Source organism: Kryptolebias marmoratus, linkage group LG8, assembly GCF_001649575.2.
Source record: "Kryptolebias marmoratus isolate JLee-2015 linkage group LG8, ASM164957v2, whole genome shotgun sequence".
In the NCBI taxonomy this organism is placed as follows: Eukaryota; Metazoa; Chordata; class Actinopteri; order Cyprinodontiformes; family Rivulidae; genus Kryptolebias; species Kryptolebias marmoratus.
Window position 1 is genome coordinate 14,134,331 of NC_051437.1, and position 8,605 is coordinate 14,142,935.

Here is an 8,605-nt window from a genome sequence, read left to right on the forward strand (position 1 = left end):
ACCGAAAACAAATGAAGAACAATGGAGTTTTCCTGGGATCATATCCATCAGTATTATCCTCTTATTTGCGCATTAAGAGAGTAACAAGGTGGAGCTGCGGCCCGTGCAGAACTCCTGCATTAGCCACTTTGGGACTAACATCAGCACCAACAGAGCAGAGTATCTCCTTCATCCTGCACATGACGCTGCAGTGAGAGCGTGACAAATATCAAAAGGTTCAAAGTCAATTTGTCTCATTGAAAGGGAAAAGGAGAGAGATGCTTTATTGCTGTTACAGTTCAGCTGAAACCGCACCTCTTTAACACGTTAGTATCTATTTCTGTCTCTCTCTGTCTGTCAGTAAAATCACTTAGTTGCTCTTGTTGCTTTAAAGGATAGTTAAAACCATTTGGATATTGGCTCTGTGAAAAGATTATGAACAATTAGTTTCTTACTTGTTGTAGATGACCCTAGAAACTACCCTAGTTTGGATAAATAAAGTGAAATCCGGAGATAACGAGTAGTCTGAGCCAGTGGATTGCTGCTGTCTTAAAATAACTGCATTCTCAAACGTTTCAGAGTGGTTCCTGCGAATGCTACTTTACAAACCTTCACAGCCGCCATCAGTTTTACATCCCATGGTTATTCTTGCAGAAGTATCAATTTACGTCTGAAATGCTAGGACTCATGCTGCTGCTATTTGTGCTTGCAAATAACCATATAATTCTTTGTAAATGACCCTGTAATGCTTTAAAACTGACAGCAATGCAAGAACAAAATAATGCTTTTATGAAGCTTTAGAAGGGTTTGGGGATTGGTGTTATTTCTGACAACCGATCCACATTGATCTTGGCCTGGCTCAGACTAGCCGTTAGCTCTTTAATTCAGTCAGAATTAAACTGTGTTTGCCCAAAGTGAGGTTGTTGTTAAAAAAGCTATCTGTGGCATGTAAGACATCAGTTGTTTCTAACTTTTTCTACAGAACCTCACTTCAAAAGATCTGAATGATCCCTTTAAAAAACAAAACAAACAAAAAAAACCCAGGTGAACCTTCATATACATTCAGAACAAGTAAATCTCTTTTGAGTTCAAGCACGTCTTAATGTAGCTTTGAATCATCTGGTGTTTATAGTTTTATGATTGTGTGATGGGGATCAGACTGAGGCTGTTCAAAGAGCTGTCTACAACAGGTAAGATATTAACTGCTCTTGACACTTCCACAGAACCACACCTCAAAAGATCTAAACTACCGTTTAAGGCTGAGACCCCTCTCCTCCATTTGTTTGTGTCGGTCAGTTTTTTTAATAACAAAAATTCTCTTGTAGTGGTCCCAAGAAACCTGAATACCCCCCCTCAGCCCCACCCCCACTCCAATAAAAAAAAAAAAAAACAACAATCCATTTTCATATGAAAATGTTGGAAATTTTCAGCTGAATCCCCTCTGCAAAACAGAATACAATCCCTCTTATTCCCGCTAATCCTTCAAAGACTCTGATATTACCTGATAGGATGTTGTAATGTGCGGATACGATCAACGAGACATGCCAACAATAATGCAAGCAGGTCCCCATTGTGGAGATTAGAGGGAGCACGTGTCTCTCTCGCTCTCTCCGCTGATCTCTTCACCAGATAGTAACGCCTAGTTTTGAGGGGAAATTCCCCCCCTCCCCTGTCACTATCTTTATTCCCTCCTCTGATTCCTGACTGAGTTATACACAATACAACTGTTTATTTTCCTTGTTGTCATGCAGCTTATTAAAAGTTATTTAGAATGTGACAGAAAAAAGACTCAGTTTGTGGAAGACAAGCATTTCCAGATAATGTTAAAATGTGTAGTTAGCCCACAAATTGTCCACACTACATGACTAAAATGACTGAAAATGGAAGAGACTATAGTCCCAAAAAAATATAACTGAACAAACGAGGTTCAACCTTAGGCTCAAATGTAGAAGGTACCCAATGAAAAATACATAAAGACATCCTTAACCCTACTTTTCTGCATTTAGACACTTCCTCTTAAAGTCACATGTTGTCTGATTGTGTTTTTTCCTCATGTATGTAGCTAACTTGAAGTAAATAAATTGTTAGAAATCACTTCCGAGGTGGCCGACAAAGGTAATTTGACATATATTAAACCTCATCACAGATCAACAAAACGCCTGGTTTTCATAAAAATAAAAGGAACAGGATGTTGTAATTTGTCCTCAAGAGAGGAAAATCCCAACGACTGAGCCGCTGAAGTCCAGTACTTTCCAGCTATATACATATTGAACAGTGGAGTCAGGGGGCTAAGAAGATTACCACAATGGGATGAAGAGGCTCTAAGAGTCTTTGTAGGCTGTGTTAGAGGTACACAATGAAAGTTTAGGCAGGACTCTCAAGCCCATAAACTGCTTGACCTTAAAAGCTGTGGTTTGGAGCTTTTGACAGAAAAGCTGTGAGAAGAGCAGCAAATAAAAAAACAATACATGAAATGAAAACAAAAAAGAAAACAAAACAGGGTCGCTAATTCTGTAAGGCAGTATTACACAAAGTGATCATTTTGTCATCACAATCATTTGAAGCAAAGTGGTTTTATTTTCTGCTACACAGTAAAAATCCTTGATGCACCTTCGCTGTTCAGCAAATGAGGATTGTGTGTGTGTGTGTGTGAGTGTGGGTGTGCGTGTGGGGGTGTGTGTGAGTGTGTGTGTGCGCTGAGCGCGACTGAAGCATTGAAATGACATGAAGAGTTATTTGGGCTGTAATGAAGCTGCTTAATGAAATCAGTGCCCTTGAAAGTTCTTCATCAATTCCAGCTCCCTTGCTCAGTTGCTTGGATCCCACCATTCTGAGCTGTCAGCTAATCCTTGTGCGCGACACAATATTAATTAAACAGCGTTTCCTGAAGTACTTAAGTGAAGTGCTATCATTGATAATGAGCAGGTTTAAAGGAGTCACATCCCTCCAAAATTACTTTTTAAACCGGCCTTATTAAGCAGAAAATGAGGCCCAAATCAGCCTACAAGCTCCTCATTAAAAGCCACTGATCCTTGGCCACGCGCGTGTTCCAGTGGTTTTAATTAGGCTAGTGCAAGATCGTCTGCGACAGGAAGTGCCATTAATCTTGTCTTTTCATCCAGACGTGGTGGGGGATATAGCATGTTGCAGCCTGGCGCTCCAGCCTGGGCCCAGTGGAGCCTCAAACCGTCCAACAAGCTGCAAATTAGAAATTCAAGTGACATATTTGTTGTAGATCACATGACTTTTTATCTTCATTTGTGTAGAATCACGTTGAAGTCATGGAAAAGTAGTGTGTCACACTTTGTCTCCGTTCCAGTCTATGGTATCACTTTGTAATTACAAACCAGTCTTGCTGTTCAAGTGCACAACTAGCCACACACACACACACACACACACACACACACACACACACACACAAAAGCGGGATGAAATGTGTCTTCATTTTCTCTGTGTGTGTGTTTATGAGATGCGCTTGCTGCAGAGGATGGTCCCAGTCCTGCCTGTCACACCGTCTCCACATGGAGGATTATGGATGGCCAATTACATCGCTTTTGTCATTAATTAATGAGGATAACGAGCTCCCCCTGCTCCCTACAAAACCATGGTGCTCCTCAGCTGGTACTGAACAGAAAGAGGGTGGTGCTGGGTTTTGTGTGTGGAAGTGTGTGTGTGTGTGTATTCGTGTAGTTCTCATCTTGTGGGGACGTATTGCTGTTCACGGAGTCATATTGTGGGCAAACTGGGCCGTTACCGTCAGATTTAAGGGGATAGGTAGAATCTTTTTTGATAGGATTGTGTGGAAAGGTTATGACCAATTAATATCCTGCCTATTGTAGATAGCTTATCATGTCAGTTTTGAGCAACTGAGTTTATTTCTGACTGGACTGACGAGATAACAACTAGTCCAAGCGGGACCAAGACCAAAATGGACTGCTGCCATCTGAAAACAACACCAGTCTCAAAGGTGTCATAGTGGCTTATGCAAAAGCTATTTTATAAACCTTTATATCACCGTCAGTTTTGCATTTTGAGGTTCTTCTGGCAGAAATTTGCTGCACCTAAAGTGCCACAGCTAGCTGCCCCTGCTGCAAATAACCACATGTAAACAACCGTAAATCAAAACTGACTGCAGTGTAAAAATGGACATAACAGTAATTGAACAAAAGGCTATAAAATGTTTGAAAGTGGTATTGTTTTAGAACAGCAACAATCCACTTTGGCTTTGACCCTGCTCAGACCAGACCTTAGCTCGTCCATTCGCTCACAAAGAAACGTTACTTCTCCAAACTCAAGTTGTTTAAAAAGCTGTCACTGGTGAGGTATTAATCTTATCTTTTCATAGAACCCAACTTCAAAAGTTCTGAACTATTACTTTTACAACATGAGGGCAAAAACCCAGTTTAGGGTTATGACAACCTTTAGGATTTTGCGCATATCAGTGTAAGTACTCAAAAACTATTGTATTCCTGAATTCCTCTGAAAGGATGAAAAGAAAAACTGTGTGCTCATTAAAGTGTGTAAAAAGACAGAAAAGGGGGATGTACAGTTAAAGCAAAGGCTTAAAGTACTGTACTGTACATGTGTAAGGGAAGGAGGTTTCAACAGTGATATGATTGTTGACCTCAGGGCTTTGCATGTACATTAGTCCACTGAGGTGAGGTGTGTTTGTGTGTGTTTGCTCACAACCAGCCCTGTATCTATGGGGCCATTACAGAGATTAGGCTGTGCTACCATAACGGATGCCCCCGTTTGTCAGCTTATATCCTCTGTCAAGATAAAACAAGCTAAAAGAGAAAGAGTGAGTGCGAAGAGCATGGTGATTTTTCGGGGGAGGGACTACTGGAAGAAGAGGAGGAGAAGCGCAGAGGCAGGAAGAAAGTGAGCAGGAGAAAATAAAGGTTTTGACAAGGAGTATTTAAGTTAAAAAAAGTCTAATATTATAAAAGCAGCCCTGGTCAGAAGGTCTAGTACAACAATTGCTCAGAGTGTCATCATCAGTGTTGCTTATTCTGCCTTCAATCCCTGTTTTGGCCCCGGCCACCCTGTCTGGGTCCACCATGCATGGTGTCAGGAGCCTTGTGGCGAGAGGCAAAAATGCTTTGCATGGCTGCAGACTTTTGAGGATTTTCAAGCGCATCACGGGCACGGACACAAAAACCAGCGGCACAAACACGTGGACACATGCAAACAGACATCCCCTCTCCTAGCCCCCCCCCCTATGGACATCTGATTAACGAATGGAAGGCCCTGGCCCGTACCGCTGCACTCGCAGCAACATCACCCCGAATCACATGGCTCCTTAGAACCAACTGACTCACCCGCTCATCGTTTCCGACAGGGCGGGGCTGGAAGGGAAGGCAAAGTGTGATGTCATGGCAGGGGAAGAAAAAGTTGTGGGGGCTTCCATGACTGCATGGTCCAGGGAGGGTGTTCTTGCAGGTCTACCTCTGGCCCTCCTCTCACCATCTATTGTTTACCTCAGCCTCCTCAATGAACCTGCCCTCTCCTCCCAGTCGAGGCTCTAACTGCACTCCTGTGAGGAAATTGCAACAAAGAATTATCTCTAATGTTTCCCAAACCCCTCAGTCCTCCATTGTAATCGTAATCAGAGTTGAAGCATGTTCTTTTTCCTTCAAGGCCCCTGTTGTAAGTCGACCCTATGTGTGTGTGAGGGACGGAGTGCCGCAATGTGAATCAGACACAGAAGCCCGCACATGGAGAGAACTTAATTAGAGAAAACAGCGCTGTCAGATGCATTAGGCAGAGGTACACACTTAAGGGCATATGGTTTTAGTACTGTAGTGTTGGGTCGGAGAAAAGCGCACAAACATACCTCAGAGCTCCGAGCCATGCTAATGAAATCACTCCCTTTCTATCCCACTGAGAGCAAACACAAATGTTTACAGACATCACACAGTCTGTCCGTACTCCTGCGCCACACTGGGCTGTCGTGAGAGTGGCACTGGAGCGCAGGGTGTTTGTCTGAATAAAAACTCTGTCAGCAAGAGACAAGAGGTGAGAACAGGCAGCAAGATGTCACTCTGGAATCGTTTAAAATATCACATTAATTTATTTTATCCTGTTATTTTTAGCACGCATTGTGTTCCTGCCTCGTGGTTGTTTCTAGTTATTTTATAAAACCTTTTGTGGGGGGAAAAAGCCACAAATACTTAGTTAAAAAACACGATCTGTCATGACTATCTGAAAAAGATCATTTAGAGAAGAATGAGTGGGAATCTGATGACACAGATGGACTTATTTTTCTGATCTGTGTGTGCAGAGCTTCCACGTTCTGCCGCAACGCAAACAAGATATATTTTCTATATATTTTAACCAGACATACAGTATATCTTTACACCCCATCAACAGCTTTACTGTGTATTGTTGTCTGGGGTATTTTTTTTTTTGTTTTGTTTTGTTTGTCAGTTCCTTACACACACAGCAGGATTTGGATGAACTTATCCCAGGAAATATTCAGACGTCACTCTGATTTTTTGTGTAACAGCACAAATAAACAGTTTTATAATTGTAATTATTTTATAATAATATTGCTAGAATTTCCCTTTCGTATATTTATTTTAGCCTTTTAATTGACCGTAAGCTGGAGTTCCTATTTTATTTTGTTTATCCTGTGTTGCACCAAAGATCAAGAGCAACGACTGACGGTACGTTTTTCTGTTTTCCTTATAAAAATGGGGAGGGGGAATAAAAACAATGTTATTTACCTTTTCCTTCCAGCAAATTAACGCTGCAAATCACACACAGAATAACGCATGTGGCATACAACTGCTTGGGCTGTCAGGGGCTCGTTTCCACCTCCTAATATGCAATAGAGAAAAGTATAACTTGCGTGTAATTATTTTTTAAAAAGCCTCACATTAAGTTCACCCCCACCCACTGCTTGCCTGGTGAAATACCCTGAAAACACATCCAAAAGACCAGCTGACTTACAAGTGTGTTGTAGAGTCACCCAGCCACCACGCTCACTTAAAGCCATTAAGAAAATAAAGTGACATAATGAAACGTATCCACCAACTGCACATCAGAGGCCTATAGGCAGAAAAGTGACCATCCAAGCACCCGTACGGAGGAGCCGCCGTCTCATTTGGGGCAATTAGGCTGTACACAGACTGATGGAGCGCAGGGTCCCAGCCCTCACATCACTGTTTGTCACATTTCATCCCCGCTGCCCTAACCGTCTCATGGGGCCTCCGAGGAGGCATGTGTCATGAGAGAGACGATTTAAAATGCCACGGGTGTCCTGTTGCTGTGACAAACATATAAATTGTGGAAGACTGATTGGAGTGCGTCACTTCATTCATGAGCAGGCTGAGGGAATTTAAATGTCTGATTTAACATATTCGGACTTAGAATAAAAGTGAGTTTTTAAGTAATTTCAATATGCTGAACAAGAGAGATTAAAATGATCTGATTTAGGTTTTCTTCGTGCAACTGATGAGGCAGATTAATGTTAATAAGAACTTATAGAAAACAAACAAACAAAAAAGAATTATTGACCTATTTGAGAAGGTCAGTGCAGTGTATTTTAAATCTGTACAACAGATATGTAGGAAAATAATTTGGAAGGCTTTGAACTCTAAGTATCTATTTTTTTATTTTTTCAAAATAAGGTGTTTATATTTAGATTTATACCAACAAACTCCTCAGAAAGACAAAAAGAAACAATTTGGTACCAAAATCAGTGCTGCTCTCCAGAGTGTTATGAGGAAGGGTGAAACAAGATTGCAGCTAAATGATTTCAGACAAAAGACACACACACTGTTGCCCACTAATTGCAGCGCAATGACCACGTCTCACACACTTCTCTAAATTAATGCCCAACCTGCAGATGAGGAAGAAAAGGAAGAAGCAGTAGAAAAAAAGAGAGAAAAAACACGGTCCCTGTAACGTTCAGTGAATTAAGTCTCCCCAAAGAGACAGGAGCAGAAATCGTGTTAATAGCTGTCCACTCCAGTGTGTAGCAGAGCCCGCCAAGGAAGCCTGCAATCACCCAAATACCCAGAGACAGGTCGTGGGTGCCCCAGGCGCAGCGTGCGTCCTTCCCCTCAGCGCCACCGACCCCGCTGCGCGCCAGAACGGGCCCCACCAGCTCCACCGTCCTCCTGCTCCTCGCGAGAGAAAGGAAAGTTGCACAGCCATTATTGCTTTTTCAAAAAAGGGCCAGAGAGTCTGCGAACCACTGCGTGAACTAACGCATCAGCTTTAAAAGCAACACCAAAAAAAGGGAGGCATTTCACCAACACAGCTGTCTGATTGCTGGCGCACGGCGAGGGCTTTTTTTTAAATTTTGGAGCTGAAATGAAGCAAACTGGGTCCAAGCATATAGATATATGTGTTTTAATTATAAAGACATATAAACAATATATGAAATCCATGTTGTAACACGACCAGAACGCTTGTTCCCACCACCACCAGTTTTATAGGCTGCAGTTATGTAACTATTAGTAGTGTGATAAGCGGGCTTCTTGGAGCACGAAATCCCTCCGAGTTGTACAGTACAATCATGTGAGAAGTGCAATAACGTGAAATCAAAGCAAACACATTTGATCAGAAAATAGAACAGCAGAACAGATTATTATTTTAGCATCATACAGTCAGTCGG